The 22,774-nt window shown below is 38.0% G+C and overlaps 1 pseudogene; it reads left to right on the top strand.

The window, feature by feature from the left end:
• The first annotated feature begins 1,839 nt into the window (after nucleotides 1-1,839).
• Nucleotides 1,840-22,368, top strand: LOC139738847 (uncharacterized; annotated as a pseudogene).
• Nucleotides 22,369-22,774: the final 406 nt, after the last annotated feature.

Below are 22,774 nucleotides of genomic sequence, written 5' to 3'. Positions count from 1 at the left end.
TTTATGTGAGTATTTCGATTGCACAATGTGAGAAATTTATCCCAAATATTGCTGCATAATGTGTCATGTCATGTCAAACTTGTTTGAATGTAAAAAAGCTGTCTGAAATTTGGTTTATCGTAACGTTTGATCTGTGCGCGACTGCTCCACACAGGAGCTGCAGTCATTGACTTCGGTCTGTATACGGAGGGGATCCGTGAAGCCAGACGCAGTCTCCGCGGAACATTCCCCGACGGACAGATACAGACCGATCTTTCGGTCAAGTCGCAGTTAGATGAGGCTATACGACTGACAGAACCAAAACAAGCGTGTTTATTATGAGGCTATTTGCATTGAATTGTGATTTATTTCAGCAAGCAGGGGCGGGGGCTGACCGTGACCGAAAGATCGGTCTGTATCTGTCCGTCGGGGAATGTTCCGCGGAGACTACGTCTGGCTTCACGGATCCCCTCCGTATACAGACCGAAGTCAATGATCCCAGCTCCTGTGTGGAGCATCGCGCGCAGATCAAACGTTACGATAAACCAAATTTCAGACAGCTTTTTTACATTCAAACAAGTTTGACATGACATGACACATTATGCAACAATATTTGGGGTTAATTTCTCACATTGTGCAATCGAAATACTCACAGTAACTCGGTTATGCAGAAATTTTATCCATATCGCAACATCGCCGTTCGCTAGCCGTAAGTCGCCATTTTGAATCTGTAAACCAATCACATGCGAGGTATGTGTTTTAGTAAAAAAACACGCAGAAACTACCTCGCATGTGATTGGCTAATAGATTCATACTGTATCGTGTATGTTTCTGCAGTTTGAACATGACGTCGTGACGGGCTGGTTGATGTGTGTTTTACGTTGAAAATTCTACCGAAATGTTGGATTATTCATTAATCTGGTGAGTGTAATGTATTCTTGAATAGTTGATTTCACTATATAAGCTTAAATTTGCCGACCTAGAGCCTTGAATTAGACGCAATCGAGAAGGGTGAGGTACCTCACCCAATTTTCCATAGAGACAGGTTAAGAATATCCACACAGCAATGGGTACTGGTACCTTCCGTCTGTCTACGGAGGACAGCGTTAATGGCAAAATATAAGAGAGTCCTCCGGACAGACGGATCTTTCTGTCTAGGGCTGACCATACATTTATATAATTTTATAAAGTCTAGAACCTATATATGCATGTAAACAAGGGATTTCTTTATGCCCATGACATGGACCTCTGTAAATATCTTCTCAAAGCCTAACATTACTCTTTTGTAATCTCATTTTCATCTCTTCTTTTCACTATCTATATTTTTTAAGCTCTCCTACTCTTGCTTTTGTATACACAGTATATTTAAGTGTTTGTAGTGTATAGTCTATACTGAGATTGCTTATTTAAAAGCCATTTTTATACTCTTGCATGTTGTGTGTACAAGTATGATAATCAATTATGTATTTATTTTTCTTTTTTTTTCTCTCAGGTGCTAATTAAACCACTTACTGTTTATAAAGTTCAAAATTACATACCTTGTACTTTTCAGAGGAGCCTTAACAGTTACAATACAAGCTCTGCTTCAACCAAGGCTACATTAATTGTACCTCGTCTTTCTTTCCTCTAAAACTCGATCTACTCGTCTAGCTGCCACATTCTTGTTTATTTTGTCTATTTTCTGTCTATAAGTATAACCAAGGGTCTAAATGACTACGTACCACCAAGTAGAACCTAGTAATAAGCGTGTATAGCTGTATACACTTGTTTTTATAATACATGTAATCCCAGATTTGATTTTGTTTTGATATGTTTTTTTTTTCATCTTGCCTTCATTTTGTGTATTGCAGTGTTCTTAAGTTGAAGGGAACACTGGATGTACCACCATGGATTTCAACTTCTTGGATCAGCCAAATCAACACCTTCCACTCCAGATTCCATACGGGATGCCACCATCAACAAGCTCTCAGGCCAGTACATACCATGAGATGCCCTTAGAGAGTCCCACTGTAGACCTGGTCTACCCAGTCACCATCAGCTCTACTGGTGCAGAGTACCCTCCCAGGCCAATTGCCTTGCCTCAAGCTCTACCTCCTGACAGGCCTGCAGTCTTTTCAACAAGGATTGACCTTGTGAATGCAGGTATTGTGCTCTGTCTTTGAGATTTGATAACCAACTGTACTGTGCTTTTTCCTCTCACCCAGTTCCCATTGTAGGTTTATACGTATACCGTAGTGTATTAAGCGTGTCATATTCCATACCTGCCTGCTGTTCAGATTTTTCACGGAAAGAAAATGCATTAATTTCAATATGTTCTGATTTTTAGAAATATCTTTCACGCTAAATATTATATGAAATTTATGAAAGTTCAGATTTTTAAATAGTTTTTCTTTGCTTGTTCAGATTTATTCAGTCTCAGGGTTTTCAGGTATGATATTCCATGAAAACAGAAGCCAATTATGAATCTTATTGAATTTTTAGCCAAAATGACCCCTCCTATGTACCCAAAAACTTGTCACTTTGTAGTATTTCTGCTCTAATCAAAAGAGCCATGCTAGGATCAGCAAAGACAGATTTGAATACATTTTGCCTACATATACATGTAACATAAAGGAGAGAGTTATAATTTGTATCCTTCAACATTTATATTTGGTACTTTTATTAGATATAAAATTAATACTTTTTTGAAAATAGTCTCCATAACTTCTTGGATGTGGTTTTTTTTTTTTTTCCACACTGCTCCACTGGTGGCTATTCTACTTTTTCTGTGGTAAGTGTGACAAAAATTAGAGGAAATTGTCATGGTTAGGAAGCTCTTGTTTTTCAAAAGTCTTATGTACACACTGTAGGGTTCAAGAGTCTTGACAAATTCTTAGAAATTGTGATGCAATGTAATAGGAAATAAGTGTCGGGAACATTTAATATTACCACATTTTTTACGCTGAGTCATTTTGTTGTTGTTGCTGTTGTTGTCTGACAGGAAACCTTCAAGTCACCCAGAGCAGTAACTCAGGACTGTCACAGCAAGTTCCACAACGAGGGCATTCCTTTCACATTCCAGCTTTTGCTACTACAACTCATCCTGATCTCAATCTGACCAATACAATCAGAACAGCAACTCAGTGTAACTCAGCCACAGGGCACCGTGCAGAGGTTCCAAATATTGCAGTTCTCAGTAAACCAGGACCCAGACCAGAGAGAGATGTACACCCCAACAATTGCCCACCTCGATCAGAGAGAGAAGTGGATAATAACAGCAGCCTTCAAAACAAAGGACAAGTTCAGAGCACAGGTCCAACAGTATCCAGCTGCAATAAGACAGCAGTGAAACGTTTAGCTCCTTCTGGTCAGTCAGGGGATGATGCGTCCAAGGATCATGCGGGGGACTCCCAACCTTATCTCCACAACAATGCCCTAGCCACCTCTATCCTCATAGAGGGAGGAGTTCTGCCGGAAGGGCTGGCCTACAAGCAGTTTGATAATGACATCAAGTGTGTTGGTGTCATAGCCGAGAAAATCATCAAGAAAGGCACCCGCTATGGTCCCTTCAAGGGGGACATCAAGAAAGGAGATTTCTCAGAGAATGGACACAGCAACAGACAAACTTGGGAGGTATTTAATATATTACATTTTCCACAGTTAACTCTCAGTGTTTGTTTAACCCTAAAAAGACTGGGGGGGGGAGGGCCTAAAAGGCCCCCCCTCGACATTTCGCGCGATTACTCTGCAACACGCAATGCTCTCGCCGCGATGCTCTATGACTTTTTTCTTTCGAGTTTCGCGCACATTTTGACACCAAATTTGTGACGCCCGGGGATACGGTTCTGAAGCTACATAACTTTTTTGTACGTGCACGTGAGGCCGAAAATGGCTCAAAAATGTGATTTTGTGTACAAAGTCAATGCAAATTGAGTTTTTTCACATGGTTCATATAGATATGCTTATTTTTACTCTCAATGGCTAAAATTAATTTGTTTTAGGAGTATTATGCTTCAAAAAGTGTCTGCCACAAATTTTGTTAAAAAAAACAAAAACAAAAGGTCGGAAAAACAAAGAAATACATAAGAAATTCATAAAACAATAAAATAAAAAAGAAATTAATTTTGATACCAAATTTTTTTTCAAGTGCATTTGCCAAGAATGCCACAAAGAATAATTAGACCAAAAATGAGCACTTCTGGAGCTTTATTTACTGATTTAGATCAAAGAGTCTGATTTCTCGCATAAATTAGTATAATTAATCAAAATAAAATCAAAGAAGACTATTTTGGAAAATTTAAATATGCGATCTTGTAGATTACATCGCACACTACCATTGTGCAAATTTCCGCGGCGATCGCGCGATCCGCGGCCGAGATCTTAAGGGGGGGCCCTTTAGGCCCCCCCCCAGTCTTTCGAGCTACCAAAATAGCCCAGTCTTTTTAGGGTTAAACCCGCCTTATATGAGAACCTGGTGGCCTGTGTATTAAGTCACAGTGTATGGGGACTTCAGAACTCAATGTAGAAAGTGTTAAGTGTGTATGAGTAAATGCTTTTCTGTGTAGATGTCCAGAAAGGGAAATGTAGACCAAGGGTACCTTGTGTTGATGAGCTGCTTGGAAACACTGAAATTCCCTCATTATATCAAGTATCTTGTAACATCGGGGATAAAAACAAATAAAACTAGAGAAGCACTCTGAGAGCGCCGACCTCCACCAAGCATGCAAATAATTTTCACCACTGATCTTGTTCTTCCGTAGAGATATCAGTGATTTCCACCCATACGTACTGCATTGTGTGCTGAAAGTTGCCAGATTTCCCAACATAGAAGCCTTTGTTACATCATAAACCCTCAGCTGCACGGCGCGCCTCACCCCTGCAGAAACTAGAGCACGCACTATAGTGCGCACAGGCAAACCTCAAATACGTGCAACCTGAACTCCCAAGTTCATTGACCCTACCTGCCAAAATGTCAAAAATCCTTCATAAATTCCCCCAAAATTCTGGGATCACTGCCAAAAGTTAATCGTTTGGTACTTGTGTCATTCTCAACCTTTCCTGCAAGTTTCATCCCAATCCGTTCGCTACTTTTTTAGTTATTTTGCACACAGACAAACTAACTAACTAACGAACTAACTAACGAACTATTAACCCTACAACTGTAACTAGGCCGGGGGGGGGGCCTCCGAGGCCCCCCCCTCGACGTTCCGCGCGATGTATCGCAATCGCAAAAAGCTATCGCCGCGACGTTTCATGACTTTTTCCTTCCGAGTCTCCCGCATCTTTTGACACCAAATTTGCGACGCCCGGGCGTGCGGTTCCAAAGTTACGCATAAATATGTACATGCATGTCAGACCAAAAATAGCTCAAAAACGTGAATTTGTGTACAATTTCAATGCAAACTGTGCTTGCAGGCAAATTTCATAAAAGCATGATTATTTTGGTGTTTTATGGATTAAAATCAATGAATAACATATTTTCTTGTTCGGAGCGATGTCGCGAACAAATTTCATCGAAAAAAATATGAAAAACATAAAGTCGAAAAAACAGAAATACATAAGAAATTCAAAAAACAATAAAATACTTAAGATTTTTTTCTGGTATCACAATTTTTTTTCTTTGCATTTGCTAAGGACACTAAAAAGAATATCTACACAAAAAATGTGCCTGTTTTGAGCTTTATTTTGTGATTTATACCAAATAGTCTGATTTTATGCATCATTATGCATAAATTAGCATAATTTAGCATAAATGATAATTTTTTGAAAAATTAACTTCATGGTATTTTAGATTACATCATAGGCAATGTGTGTGCCAATTTTCATTGCGATCGCGCGGTCGACGGCCGAGATCTGGAGGGGGGGGGGGGGCCTGGGAGGCCCCCCCCGGCTCTATCAACTACCTAAATAGCCCGGCCTAGTTAGGGTTAAACTAACGAACAAACCAACGGTAACGAAAACATAACCTCCTCCCTTGGCGGAGGTAATAACTAGAATTGGAAAGTTGTTGAGACAGACAAATTAGGTGATCTGTTTAAATGCTGATTAGGGTGATCACCCATGCTATTTTTTGAAGGTTTTTTTTTTAATTTCTTTTAAGAAACTGGTTAAATTAAATAAAAATATTTATAAGCAATTTACCCTCAACAGGATTGAAGTCAGCATCTTGTATCATAATAAATGTGATGCGCTCCGTCGGAATGAGTCAAAAGTCGCAAAAAATGAAATCGTAGTTATGCCTATAAAAATGTGAATTCTACAGACTCTAAGCTTTACACTGATATGTAAGACAACTCATTTCGATATCCCTATAGATCATAAAAACGAATTAACTACGTTTATGATGTCAGCCCATTTTCTAAATAACGGAGAAAATCGCTCTCAAAGTTCAGGCTACGTTCAAGCTCACAACCTGTTTCTATCACGAGACGAAACAATACAACAGTCCTGCTTAGCGACGGCGTTTACGCTCCATCGCACGCACTACGCACTACCGTATAAGGCAATAGCTTGGGTATGTAAGATAATTAACCAATCGCAGGACAGGTCTATCATTACCGATTCTGACCAATGCGGCAGCCCGAATGTAAACTTCGGCGCGTTTGTGTCCGTGCCGCTGCCGCCGCATGAATGAGTCGGTACGCGTTGTGTGTCGGCTGCGTTGTGGTTTGCCGCTAGTTTTTAACTCACAAATAATATGAAACAGTAGAAAGAAAAAAAGAAGACACGCAATGCGTCTTACGAGAAGCGTCTTTTAGCGAGGGCGTTGATCGCTTCCATTCTCCTTCCATGATGTTGTCAATGGAAACTAAAGAGGATGCGTTTAGCAAGTACCAAAGAACCTGAGAACCTATTGTAGGCGGGCACGCAGTACGTCTTACGAGAAGCGTCTTTTAGTGAGGGCGTTCATCGCTTCCATTCTCCTCCAATATTGTTGTCAATGGAAACTAAAGAGGATGCGTTTAGCATGCAAGTACCAATACCTAAATAGAACCTGAGACCCTATTGTAGGCAGGGGTTCAAAATACAGCATCGGTAGAAAAAGTCAATGAAGTTAATTAACGATAGGACTCGTCTTTTGAGATCGTGTTCTTTGCGTGTACTAAAACCCCACAAATTACGCACATGGTCGTAATGTTGCAGAACATCAAAGACTGCTTTCGCGTCTGTTCTGCTGCAGCTGTATACAGCCGTAACATTCTGAATTCCCGCCATATCAGGCTCATCTCCTTTATAGGCTTTGCGTGCACAGTAATTATCGCTTATCACGTTTGCCAATGCTGCACATATTATACGTATCAGAAACAAAGGTTGATGTAGGCTTGACAGCTTCGCGTTGGGTTTACAATGATTGTATCATAAATATGCTTCTTATTCTCAGTCACTTATGTAATACCATAGCATATAAAAAACCATTAACTTGTAGCTTAAGCTGATTTTTTTTTACATCACATTTGCAGTTACAATCTTTCTGCATTTGAGAAGTGGAGTATAGATAATAATGACAAATATTCAGAATTAATACTTAGGCCTTCTTCATTTCGTTTTGTATTCACAAACCTTGTTAGAAAAAATGATTACTTGATTACTTTCGGGTAAAGGAACCACTGGAAAGGAACCACATTTAATTTTCTTGTTAACGAACCTAAGCTAATAGCGAACCATATTTCATTGTGTGATTAACGAACCTTCAGAATAATTAATTGTATTACCCCCCCCCCCCCAAGAAAAAAAAAAAACATTTCAATGTCATGCGTTGTCAATGGTGATAAAAGGCCCGTTCTTATTTCATAGTGTGTCTTAGTACTCCTGTGCTTATTTTTAAGGATGTGCCTCTTTTAATGATTGCGATTGATGTTCAACTATTCCTTTCACGCAAGCTTGAACAGGAAGAAGCTAAAATTCAGGCAAGGAGACGAGTTTTCTTCCATGAGATACAATCATTAAGACACACATCTATTCCCGAAAGTTGTGTGATTGCTTATGTGCTGAAGAATTGTGTCCATTACATGAATCAGGCACTAATACAAAACGGTTGAAATCTACTGAAAGTTGAACTTCTTTTTTTTTCCATTTCAAGCGGGGATAGACTAGAAATTAGTTTGTCTATACTGGCAGGAGACATTACAGTTTTCCAGTACATGCTCCGCATTTATACAGTCGCCATATGTTCGTGGTCAGAATCAGATAATGGACACATGATATATTATAAAAATGAAAATACAAAACAACGAACTCGCCATATGTACAAACATTATGAACTTCAATGAATCAAACTTACCTGTGATATTCTGCATAAAAGATAAACACGCCGATTAAATAATATTTTAAAAGAATTAATAGAACACACAACAATCATGCGTGGCAGATCAAATCAAGTTCAATTGGTTAGAAAGCTAAATGAAGTTAAAAAGTTGACTTCTTTTCGTTTCTCTTTGAATTCATGAAAACAGAATTACATTGTATATCAATTAAAGAAGATTGTCTCTGTTGCGAACGATCGCCATATTTAGCACTCTTAGTCTTCTGCGCAAATCCGAATCCCTAAATACTTTAATTTTTGCTTGATAATGTAATAACCCTGCTTTTAACTCTATAAAGGACTCGCAAATTAAAAGTTTCAAACCGTATACTAAAACGTTATATTGTACACTGTGTATTTCAAAAAACATTTTGAATGCTTTGTGTGTTAGCATGTTAATAGCATCAATCTGTACGTAAAGCGCACAGAAACGTAACCAAACGTTAATACCAAATACAGTGAAATGCATTGTACGGTGTGGTGCTATCATCATTGATCATTAGAAGTATATACCATTCCTTTTGTTTGATTTGCTTTGAAGCAGTCGTCAAACCATGTGTCATTTTCGTAGCGACATCACTTTAATAGGAATTAGAATGTATGAAGATAATCGTTACTCATTTATTTTGTGCTACTAGTATAGCATTTACATTTTCCAACTTTTATTGACATGCAGTATTATGTTACTGTATGGTTACGATTACGAATGTTGGTTATGAATTCAAAAGACTGGTTCATTAATCGAACTGTAAAGGTACTTATACGTTATAGCTGTTTTGAAAGTAGTTCGATACAAGTTCAAAACGCAATCGAAGTCATCGTCATGGGGAACTGATAGCTCTAGAAAACTTGTTTAGGCTAGTAAAGATTGCCGTATGCAGTCTTTGTAGAAAGTTTTGACTTAGGCCATCTTTTGAGTATTTCGACAAATTATGTAAAGAATTATTTGTTTTGATTATGTCAAGAATAAGTTTGAACTATGAGAATAAAAAGGCACGGTTACCCAAACAATGTCCTAGTTCGATTAGACATGATGGGTAAAGTGAATTCATGACTTGACTAATCCTTATTGAATTGATGATCACTTCTATAAACCATCAGTTACAAGTGTATGTCTTGTAGATGATACTTCTGTAATCGTAGTCAAAATTCTTTTGAGCCATGAGACGAAAACCAACAAACAAAATGCCGTATATCATCGCTCGAGATTCAAACATTTGGCGTCACCCGACCAACAATAAGTGACGAATCAAATGGAATATTATGTTGTGGGATAGCAGACTGTGTTACGATTTTTAAATGTTTCGAGCAATTGTTTAAAAAAAAAGAGAAAATGAGGCAAAGTTCAAGAAATTAGAAAAAACACGTAAATGCAGGCTATCATGTTAATCAAAGTACACTGTAAGAGATTACAATCGGCCGTGCGGATGTATATGATTGCCTTATTTACATGTCTGATTTCTGTAAACTACATGTATGTTGGTATATTCAAATTTAAGTTCCCTTCCCTCCTTGATAAATGTTGTTGTGTTGGGTTTTCGCTATAGGAATTAATTAGGAAACGCTGTGAAAACGACAACAATGCAACTGCTTGTTTTTTTGTTTTTTTTTTCAATTACCATGGTATTTGAAAGATGAAGAAATGTAGTAGAGTGTATCAGTCTCAAATCCGGATGATTGCATTAAGTGTGTATCCCCGTCTTTTTATATACAGGTAATCGATTTAAGTTTGGTATGCTATTATAAAGCCCTGCATAAGTCACGCAAAAGAACTGATTACGCGATCACTTGTAACCTTTCATAAAATTCACGTTTTAAGATAGTAACGATAGCTTGTAGGAGATAGAGTAAGTTAGCGTCCCTGGCTGTGGTTCTGGACACAAAAGGGGACTGAAAAATTCTTTTACAAATTAGCAGACATAATGCCGATCCTCCAACACTGTTGCTCCATTCCGTCACTGATTCTGTTATCAATGGCGAAGAAAGAATACTGGTTGCGTGATTATACACCCCTTGATAGCAGGAAGTTTACCTTTCATTGTTTAAGGCTTCGTTGATGCGGGGTTTAAGGCGTGAACAGTGTCGTCTGAGTTCTTTCATTCGAAATTCCTCAGAATATGCAATTCAATGGGCAATTAACGCTGCTACTTCGCAATATCAACTACACGCAATACACGACAAACAGCTATCATTACAAACATTCTGATTAAAAAACAAAACAAAATGAAGAAGCACACTTTTGAGTAGCGACACAGCTTTCTGTCCCTTTCTCAAATAGGTCCTACTTTTAAAAAATACACAGATGACAAGAGTCAGAATATCCTCCAAAGGGAACACGAGCTATTTGGGCATTAATAATGTTTGTCTCCATTTCTCTCCATGCCGTCACGGCCCAAACCATCATAAGAAATCGGGCAAAAAGTTTTATTAACCATGGAAATAATAGTACGCATTACATACATTTGGCGAATTATCACACGAATTGTCGACTTTATAAGAACGAGAATAATTGACAACTTAGGCCCTACTATATCTCCAGAGATGAACTTTAAACAGCAGGTCACATACCAGGGAACAAAAGTAATGATTATTTGAATGAATTCATTAATGAGGCCAATTAATATTCCAACTGTTGTAAAAGTACACACACGCATAAAGAGGTTTAAAGTTCGATATGTGATCATTGTATTAGCTCATAGATAAAGTATCATAAATTTTTCGTGATCGTTCGTTGGAATTAATTTTTTCTAGTGCGATTTGTGCGTCACATCAATCACCACTTCATGAAATGGAGTGCATGTGTCAAACGAAACTCGCTGGTCATGCAATCGATGGCCTTGGTCAGCTCACTATTATTGCGTAATTCTAAAGCCCTCGCCGCTTGGCCACCGACGCCACCGCGCGCACCATGCTTTGTTTTGTCTTCAATGGGGTCAAGAGCAATGCCTCATTAGCATACACCCTAGCAACGGAGGTGGAGTCTCGATCGGGCAAGAACAATAGGTGCGAAAGGCAACGCAAAGGCGGACGTTCGAAAAAAATGTAACCGAAAAAAATTGTCTCAGAAAAAACTGTGATTTGGGACACTTGTACTCATTTTTACACGCTGAAATTTTCTGTACAAACAGATAAAACATCAAGGAATCAAAATCCGTCATAAAAAAATTTCAACCCGATCAGTGCTTCCCCTTCATTTTCGGCTCATTACGGGAAAACTTCCCGTGCGACTTATGACTCATTTTGTCGGAGCGCCACACAAATTTCATGTTCTGACCATATGGAATGTTGCACGTACTGCACAACTCTTCCTAAATTGAAACCCAAGTTTTAGTTTCAATCAAATTTCTTGATGTGATTCCGGCATCTAATACAAAAACAGAGGGCACATTATGAAAGCCCACAGTGTTGTGCAACATGCATTTGCTGTGCTGTGCCTTGTGCTTGTTGCACTATGTTAACTCTTAATGTGCCAGGCCCAAAACCCCTAACGTGCCAGAGGTTTTTACCTAACGCCAGAACGTTTTGAAACTGCACTGACAATGAAATTTAAAACCGTCATATCTCTGAAACTATTGACTGTTTTGAATTGAGTTCTACACAACAATTATCAAGAAATGTTTGTTCTTTTGTGTCATGTAGTCAGTTTGCCATAATATCTCTCTGAACCTGAAATATTGCAGAAATAATTGATACATCAGAAAAATTATTAGAAATTTTTGTGTAGTGTGGAATAAAAGAGTCAGTCGTGTTTTTTCTTCAATAGAACGCTCCCTTGACTCTGTGAGAAAGTTTTAGAGCAACATATCCTCTTTCAAATGATAACAAAATTGCATTCTAGAATTGTATGATTCCAAAGATACTAGGGCAAGTCCAAGATATCGCGCACCTTACGTATGGGACATTCAGAGATTTCAAACCTCTGAAAAGTAATGAAGGAGCACTTGGATTTAACTGTTTATCGTCAGGAGGACTGGTATCCCTGAAAAGAATATTGTGTTTAAGTTTGATGTCATTTGACCATGGGTTAATTATTTTATTAAGAAAAATATGGCAACTTACGTATGGGACCAGAGAAAAACTGGATTTTTCAAAATAAAGTTTGAATTGAAAATTCTCTGAAAGTACCTTACTGATCAAGTTCTGTTTAGAAGTGAAGAAAGGTACAATACTGAAGTATCTTTCAGCAAAGTTTCACTGCAAAAGAATGGCGCATATTTTCATGAAGTTGGTTTAATTAACGAAAGTACACCTTACGTATGGGACATGGCTGAACTTACGTATGGGACATTTGTCTTTAGTGCACAAGTGTATTCATGGGAATGACTTTAAATTTCCCCATAGTGTCATATTCAGTTCCACAAATCATACTACAACATGTAACAAATGAAACAGACTTCTAAGTGGGTACTTTCCCGGTTCAGATACCTAACAAAAGCTAAAATAAGACAAATAAAAGTAATTACCAATTTACAATTAAATACAGTTGTACAATGTCTTAGTTTGGATTCCGTCATGCATTAACACTGTCCTCATGATGTCTACACATACAGATACAGTATACTGACACTCTATTTCTAGCCCATTTGTAATACTCTGGTCAATATTTTTTATCAAATGAAAAAAAAATGTGCAAATTCTAGCTTATGACCTTGATGTAGCATACATGCACATGTACCATGACTAATTTGTAGTCTTGATAATTTCAACTGTAAAATCAAATGTCATGTACAGTGTAATTTGCAAATACAGTTTGAAGTGGGTACTTTCAGTAGTTTAGGCTTACCTTGCAAGTTGTCTAAGTTTTTATAGAGCTTTGTAATTGTTTGAAATGCAGCACAAAACACAACAATAACAAGAGTAATTAATTTTGCTCTGTAATCATCATGTTTTGCCATGTGAATTTTAGCTTCTGCAAAATCAATCCAATTTTAATGAAACTTTTAGAGTTTAAAAGCCGTGGTAGAACAAAGAGATAGAAGAATTTATGTGCCAATGCTGGCTTTTTTTTTTTTTTTCAAATTGCTTGGCTTCAGGTCTATGAAACCAAAGACGACAAAATTTGTGTTTGTACTTTGTACATACATACATGCTTGTGTAGTGATACAGGAAAGATTATCATTTGTACATTTAAATCTTCAGAGAAAATGTAATTCTAGATTTGAAACACTCAAGTAACTCACTGATCTGAAACTTACAAGTTTGATAAATTCTAATAACCTAATTTGATCATACACTACGAGATTGCAATGCTTGTTGATAATTGTGTAGATGTGTAGATGAGTTGATTAAGGTGTCTCAGAGCACATCTGTCTCTTCAAACACAATATAGAAAAGAAAATTGAATTCCCTATTTGTTTGTGTAATTTGTGTTATTAGCACTCCAACCACAGAACCAGTATTGATATTGTGGTTCATGGCAAATGTAAACTATAGTCTTCATTTTACAGGATTTTCAGAAATTATGTTCATGACCTTAATAAGTCATGACATATTCTGAGGGTGTGCAGTTGAAATATTAAACATCATATCAAAATAAAAAGTGTTCTTGTAGGGTTTTTCCTTTGCTATCAGCTCAAGCAATGACAAAGTTACCTGCTGTCACCTCAAGTGATTTTTCTTTTCAGTAAGACCTGTAATGTTGTCATTGATGAGAACCATAAGCACAATTGTTTTGATTTCCCTTTTTAGGCTGTACAGCCTGTAGTACATGCTGAACAGTGTACTGCACCTAAAATGGCACTTAGAAAATCCCATTCTCTAGGACAAAGTCACTTTGTAGAGAGGTAAAGTTGAAAATGATAACTGAGTTAAGAAAATGTTCAATATCAAAATGTTAAAAGGAGGAATATTAATTGAAGACCAGCTGCACAGCCTGTAATGAAAATAAGAAAATACAAGTATAAATGAATATTCTTTATTTTCCTTTCTTAATCATGACTCAATAATGCTGTTCTTGGGCAAGTCCAAGATAAGGTCCCCTCAGAAGGCAAAATTTCATCTTTGCTCAATATTGACATGTTTGGTATCATTTTGAAGCTTATGAGTTGAAGTTTTGATTTCCGTGGAGGAAAAAATAATATCATGTAAATTTATGCAAATTTCAAGGGCTTCATTTGCATAAATGTGAAACACAGCGTTACGTATGGGACATTTATAAAAATTCATATCAATTCAAAGGAAATGAAATAATATTTGATTAATATGTGGACATAAGAAGTTCATCACATAGTTTAACTTGGTATGAAAATTTAGGGATTATGCTAATGATTATGCAAATTAGCTCGTGTCCTATCATGAGATGTCCCATACGTAACAAAATGAGGTCATTTTTTTAGGTTTTTTCTGAAATTGCTAAGGTTATTTTAATGCCCCTTTGGAAAGTTCTAATTTATTGTTTAGGGAAATTAAATACCAGAGAAAAAAGAAAAAAAAGTAAAAGAAATATTTTTTATTAGGCATTGAAATAATGTTACGTATAGGAAAAATGCGTTACGTATGGGACATCCTCATACATATTGCATGTGAATGCATGTAGCTAGCTGGGAAGGTCTCTCAGTATACAAATGGTCAATCATACTGAAGAAAGCATCCCAACATTGTAGCTACTTTTTGAGTTATAGACACTTGAAACAATACATGAACTTGACTGAACAATTTTCAGAAAGGGGGAGGGGAAAACGGCAAAATACACAATGAAAAATCAGCATTAAAGGGATGGTATAGTTTTTTGTAGAAATGGGGATTCAGTATTCAACATTTAAAGAGATGATTGGACACCAATTACATGAATTACTTAAGAGCATAAAATCCTAAGACTAGAGGAATTCAAAGTTTATGTGATGGAGATCCAATTTGAAATGGTTGTGATATATATATATATTTAAAAAAGAAAAGTAAAATGATTTTTTTTTTTTTAATTGCAAGTGATACACAAATTGTCCTTATTCAGTTTTCAGTAGTAGCCACAACAAAATTCATGGGTATACATACTGAGGTGTGACTCGAATCAATGACCTGACTGCTAGACAGACATCTACTCAATCACTGGGGTTCAACGCAGCAGGTATTGCTTATTTATTAAACTTAATATTTCTTGTGTCAAGTTGTTTTTTATTGAAACTAAATGGCAAACTGCCCTTCATCAATGGAAGTAAACACTTTAAACTTTTCAATTTTTCAGTAGTAACTATCCTGATAAAAATAGGGCATACATACTCAGGTTGGTCATAAAAAAATAAAGAATATGATTGAATGTGATTATGATGGTAAATATCTGGGGAATATTGTTCCCTTGTCATTCTGGATCAGTATTTGAGTAATTTCAACTGATTCCACCTCAATAATTATGCAAAAATTTGTTTATGGGTATTTTGCAAAATTATTTTGCAAAATACCCATAAACATGGTTCTCCACACACTAAACGAATTGGGGACAAAGGGCATGCATACCCAAGTTGGTCATAAAAATATAAAAATATGATTGAATATGATTATGATGGTGAATATTTGGGGAATATTGTTTCCTTGACAATCTGGATCAGTATTTGAGTAGTTTCAACTGATTTTACTTCAATAATTATGCCAAATACCCATAAACATGGTTCTTCACACACTAAATGAATGGGGGACAAACTGTCCCATACGTAACTGTCCCATACGTAACACGTCATGTCTGTCTTTAATTAGAACCTGTAATTAGAGCTTTTTGCCTAATGACATGAAACTTACCTGTGATAATCTTGAGTGTTGTGACTTTCATCACAGTGAGTTACAAGTTGTAGAATGATATACTTTCAGAGAGTTTTGAGGTTGAAAAAAATGTTCAAAAAAACAAAATTTTTCTGGTCCCATACGTAACGGCACATATTTTCTCTTCTAGAATATAATTGTCAAGGTCATTTTTCTCAATTTTTTACATGATTATACTTCTTCTAGATATCAATCACCATGATGAAGTTCAATATGACCAAAGGCCATTAACACTATTTTTCAAGTCAATAAAGTCTCTGAATGTCCCATACGTAACGTGCGCGTTATCTTGGACTTGCCCTCTTACACTCTCCCTGAGGTCAACTTGAAGTAGGAGAGGTAGATATATAGACATATCCTTCAGAGTAGGTGCAAAGATAACCATTAACCAAACAAATGTAAGGACATATAGCATCCCTGTCAAAAGGCGGTTTTCCCACTCACTTTGCATGTAATGTCCCATACGTAAGGCATTTGTCCCATACGTAAGCAAACTTTAATTAGTTATAAGATGAAGGACTGATTAGATTTCCACATTTAGTTTTGCTAATCTGGAGTTAAAATGAATAAATTAGAACTTCCTAAAGTATGATTGGTCAATGTTGGAAATTTTCAGAAAAAACTTAAAAAAACATACTCAAATCCTTATGTATGGGACACTTCGTTCTGGGAAAGAGCATAATTTGCATAATTAATGTGCTGACCTTGTCTTATCTATTGGAAATTATACTAGCTCATACAGGGGTCATGTCCATAAAGGAACTAGGTCAAGGACAAATTCAACTGATTTTAGATGAATATTTTTAATTTGTCCCATACGTAAGGTTTGTTTTTAATTTATGCAAATTAAGGCCATATTTCTTGCATAAATTTGCATAATTAAATATTTTCTTTGCTGGAAATATATAATTTAACTCTTTGGCTACAACATGATATCAATAACTTTTTGATTAAATCAAGATGAATTTTGAGCATCTGAGGGGACATTATCTTGGACTTGCCCACTAGCAGATTATTTTGTCTTAGCAATTTCTCTTTCTGCCTCAGTAATTCATTCCCAAATCTGAGTCCTTTAGTCCCAGATCCTGTATTTGAAACTGAAGTGATTGTCCCGGGCCCTGGAAGAGTGTCTTTTGTCCACTTGAGAAGGAAGAGCCTACTAATCCTTCTTTTGTCTAAGCGGACCACGGGCGGGGGTACTCTTTTGGAAATCGGCAGGTCTTTGTCCGCGCGCAATTCCTATGCTAGCGTGGGGACGATTAGTGACGTTCACCAAAACAAAAGGATGAAAGACTTGACCGACGAACGAAAGCTGACCCTCTTTGAGGGACAAAATCAAAAGAGCTTCCCGCAGGACAGCATCCAAGCGGAACAATGCAATGGAACCGCATAGACAATACACGCAGATTCAATAGCATACACACGTGTGGTTTACCAATGAGACTTTTGATCCATACACATCTCGCAGAGGGTGCGCTCGCTGAGGGTGCGCTCGCTGCGGATTTTCCCAACGCGAAAAAAATACATCTAGCTGAAAAATCATGTAATTACTCAAAATTTTCTTATGTAAGCATGCTCACATTTTCAGTGGAAACGATGGCTATGCTAATCAGCTACTACTACATATCATTGGCAGTTTCTTGGTGTAACACATTACGGTACCAGAAGAACTTAAATGATCAATGCTTTTCTCGCTCTTCTTAGTCGCCGATCGGCGACCATGGCACGTCAGGACTAAGGTCGCCGTTCGGCGACCATGGCACGTTAAGAGTTAAATACCCTTGAATGCACTATTTTATCTCCACTAAAGATGTCCCTCCATTCCATCATTTCTTTGATACATAAATTATGTGCAAAGATGTTGTTGGATTTTGTTGAAATATGGCGATAAACTATTGTATATTTTCAAGTTAGTGTTCTGACAGGTAGAGATCAATATTCAATTTTATGTACTCAGATATTTGAGAAGTATCCAAACTTTCTTCTTGCCTTATTTCTGTCTTTCCTTATAGCTCTGTATTGATGGTGCAGTAGTTGCATACATTGGCCCCATGTTTAGCAAGAAAGAGTGGCTGGGTATCATCCGTTATGCTCGCTGCCTGGAGGAATGGAACCTGGAGGCAGATCAGTTCTATGGCCGCATCTATTTCACTGCGAAGGCAGACATACAGCCAGGCACCGAGCTGAGGGTCTTCTACAGCGACGAGTATAGGGAGAACTGTGGGCTTCAGTTTGGCCTGGCTGACCTCCAGTTTAGCAACAGTGAGTGGAGCTTATAGGATCTAGTAAGCAATTACACCATGCACAGAGAGGCTTCAGTTTAAATTTTCGAACCTGAAGTGGCAGCTATACACTTAAGTGCAATTTCTGTATAAATTGAGGAATCCACAGTGATGGCTCAAAAAAAAAAAACAAAGAAAAAAAAACAAAGAAAACTAGAGCATCTGTCGTGATTCTCCAACTATTGTAGAACATAAAATGTGTGCTTGTTAAAATCAAAATGTTTACATCTTGCAATGCAGACCAGGATCCCATTTCATTAAAAGTTGATATGATAGCAACTCTTGCTAGAGTGGCAATTGTTATGGTAATGACAAGAATCTAACTTCCTGATTGGCTGTTGCTATTGGAAATTACCATTCAAGCAAAAATTGCTGTCCTGACATCTTTTATGAAATAGGCCCAGAAGTGTACGATGCCCAGCCATGGTGGACACAGATAAAAGAGTGGTCTACACTTTGTAATAGGCTCATACTGCTTGCACTTTACACGCAATAGTCAGGGCTCCACACTAATTTTTTTTTTATTTGATGGCACGATGGGGCCACCAAAATCATCAATTTCAATTTTTTGGTGGCACGAGAGAAAATTTTGGTGGCCCCCAAAACAATAAAAGATTTTATAATTCCTGTTTTTTTTTTTTTTTTTTTTTTTTTTTTATATGTCAAATATTTAAGTTTTATCATAGTAAGAATTGGAAGCCAGACATGTCTACTCATAAATAAACCTCAACAAACTCGCAACACTCACTCTCAGGCACTCATTCAGTCCTTTTCATCCACCCTTTAAACAAATTTGACTGCTGAATGGTAAAACTAACTATCATTGACAGGCACATGGGTTGCAACATCTTAACATAAATAAATAACACTTTTCAAAAAATTTTGGTGGCCCGAGGTGGGCCACCAAATTTGCCCTTTTTTGAAATTTGGTGGCTCGACTTTCATTTTTAGTGGCCCTGGGCCACTGGGCCACCATTAGTGTCGAGCCCTGCAATAGTGATGAAAAAATCTTTGTCATTGAAAACTGAACAATTTGCCAACTGTACAACATTTTCACAGAAATGTGGGCATCACCATGTTTCCTCCAAACACCTTTGTGAAGGATAAGCATCTTTGATGTTTTTACATACAGTACTGTGTGTTTAACAGTTTATTGCAGCTGTGAAGAAAGAGTGATTTGGAAAGACAGTCCTACTATTTTCAGCTTCTTGCAATCTGAGTTGGGGATTTATAAAAAAAGCAAATCATCAATTTGGTGTACAGTGAGACATGATATTCTTCACATCAGCCTGTAATAAAATTTAGATGTTGTACCCTGTCTTGTAGTCATGGAGTGTTAGCAGTACATGTAAGTGTTGTATGTTTTCAGTAGTTATTGCAGACTACAGTTATGTAACTCAAAATTATTACATTACTGCCATGAACTTAAATATCTTCTTTTCTGTTGGGCCTCAAAAGCAGGAAAATCATGGGAAGTTCAGAGCAAAGAACAAATGTCAAATTCAGTACCCAGTACAATGTCCCTGTGATGTATGTGGTGCTTACCTGCCACTTTATGATGTACAGTTGTACAGTGGAAAGCAGATTTGTGTAAAGGTATAAAATACTGTTAACTTTTGTTGTTGTTGTTGTTGTTGTTGTTGTTGGGACTGTGCTAACTTATGCAGATTTATATTGATTGTATCCAGTCTTCATCTGATTGATAAGCTTCAGAAGGCAAAATTGCAAGATGTGAATTGTGTCAACTGCTATCTCAATATTTTGTTTCAAATGAGGGATCTTGACTTACATGTACATCATGTATTATGAAAATGGATTTTAAATAACTTTAATAAAAACAGAATGGTTGGTGTGATGAGCTACTATTGTATGCATGATAGAAAAAGAGTTCTTAAGAGATAAACTGGAATGGTAAAATGGATATAAGAATGCTGCATTTTGTAATATTCAGTCATCTTTCCAACCCAGTAACATTGTTGTGTATGTATGTAAGTTTAGATGAAATGCAACCCTGCAATATTCAGAAGAATGGATCACTTCAAACTTACATTGTCTACTTTTTCATTACACAGAGACTGAGGACTTTGGTTGCTTCTGGTGCGATGGCCGGTACAGTTGCCCAAAGAGTGTGTCGAGGCACATGAAATTCATTCACAATGAAAAGAAGAGCAAGGACAAGATCCCTCCCATCGTTCTTCCAGACAAGGAGGCTGAAATGATAAAGCAGATCACGTGGGGAGACAGGAAGGGGCGGAAGAGTAACTTTCGGGCGGCCACTGTGGAGACAAAGGCAAGAGCTGCGAGTGAGAATCCTGCAGGAGTGAGCTCAAAGAAGACACTACCAGTGGTTCACCTAAAGCAGACACTACCAGTGGCTCACTCAAAGCAGACACTACCAGTGGCTCACTCAAAGCAATGGAGACCCCTACTGTGCCCAGGATGACAGCCAGCGAGGAGCTTGACGATGAACAGCGATTCATCTGCACCACCTGCGGCAAACACTTCCCCTCCCACGGTCGTCTGCTGATGCACGAATCCTTCCACAACGATGATGACGACCCGCCCAGCAGCGACCAGTGTCACATTTGTGGCTTTTACTTTCCAGAATTTAATCAGCTGATGGCCCATCTTGAGAAACACAAGACAAGTCCATTCTGGTGTGATGAATGTGGTAAACTGTATATGCAACGATCCAAAGTGTATCGCCACAAGCGAGAGAAGCATAATATGAATTTCTATATTCGTAACAGGAGTACTGTGGTCAGGAAGGGGACAGCAAATCCAGTAAGACCACTATCTGCATCTGGAAAGTGTGTGTTGAAAGCAAATAGACAGTGTAGGGTGTGTGGTTATGTTGCATCATCATTGTCAGAACATGAAGATCATTCGGCAAAACATGACAGGTACCCTGCTGGTTGCAACATATGTGGGAATGTGTATATGGCGATGCGACAGGTGTACAGACACAAACGAGAGAAGCATGGTTTCCCAAAGCTTCTTTACCAACCGCCTCTTAAAGTCAACCTGGCTGTATCACTCCCTGGCTACGCCAAGCTAAGCGGCGATGTCTGTTTGAAATGTGGCTTTCAGTGCACCGATAATGCTGACCTGGCTGACCATGTGGCCCGCCATCTAACCCATCCATATGGCTGTAGTGATTGTGGGAATGTCTATGTGCAGCACAAGAATCTGGTCCGCCACAAGGGAGAGAAACACGGGCAAATCCAAACAGAGAACACTGAGTCGCTGGAATATCCAGGGAGAGTGACAGTAGATGAAGATAAGGAAGAGGGGGCCCCATATGCCTGTAACAGGTGCGAAAAAAGGTATTCATACAAAAAAGGTCTTTACAGGCACATTAGGGAGAAGCACAGTGCTGCCTATAGGCCCATGCCCAGGATAGCCAGACTGAAGATGAACTCTGGGTGCTTTAGTGAAAAGGATCCACACGCTGCTGCTGTCAGACCCTTTCATCACACTCTCTCAGTCTCTCAGTCTCAGAGTGTCAGCAAGATGGGAAACTCTGAGAAGACTGTGGCTCCTCCCCTGCCAAGTACAAGAAAGGTCATAAAGAAGATTGGGAAGAATTGTGGGAAGCCTACTCCAAATCACTCTTCAGAGGGGGCACCCATGGAGGACTTTCATGGCAAGAGATGCAATGATACCAGCAATCTTCAGCAGCGTAGTCTAAAGCACACGTTTCATTCCATCTTGTCCAAAAAGAGTGCAAAGACCTTTCCAAACAGGAGTGCCTTTCGCAAGCATGGCAAAAGGCCACGGTGGCAAAGACATTTCAAATGCTGGCTGTGCCAGCGGTGGTTTCCATGTGTCTCACAACTCAAAGCCCACAAGCAGCGAACTCATTCCCTCAAGGGGAAACTTTTTACTTGCCAACTTTGTAGAAAAGCATTTACCACTGGAAAAAGCCTTGTAATGCATCGGCATCGCTCCCACAAGAAGAAAAAGGAACGTGGTTGTGATACCATTACCAAAACAGACAGCAGGACAGAACCTAGTGTTGTGTTGGACACAAGAGGTGTCACTAACACACCAGAGAGAGCCCTGCCACCTACATGATGCATAAATTATTGTGCAGAATAGGCTAAAGTCTTGTGAGCGTTCGCAAGGTGTGAAACTTTGTGAAATTGATCTTACCTTTTGTAAGTGAGTTTATGATGTAAACAACAATGTGTATAATATTGTCAAGCGGAGTTTATCCCAGGTAGATTCAAAGTGCTCAGAGTACTTCTTGTAATATTTGATACATGTATTATATGTGTAACCCACCTTGCATTACGTAGTTAACATTATACGTTGACAAATTGCCCAATGCAACTCAAGAAAAAATACAACTGTTAAATTTTCCAAGAAATTCTTTGTTTATTTACAATTTTAGGAAATGCTCACATGAACAGAATTGATTGGTCACTTCTATTGCATTATTAAAGTGTCAGATGCTTTCACACTGCACAGCTACATGCTG

Source organism: Diadema antillarum, unplaced genomic scaffold (genome assembly GCF_040938485.1).
Source record: "Diadema antillarum isolate AM-2024a unplaced genomic scaffold, OU_Dant_1.0 seq00000770_RagTag, whole genome shotgun sequence".
NCBI lineage: Eukaryota > Metazoa > Echinodermata > Echinoidea > Diadematoida > Diadematidae > Diadema > Diadema antillarum.
This window is presented reverse-complemented; position numbering and strand designations above follow the sequence as displayed.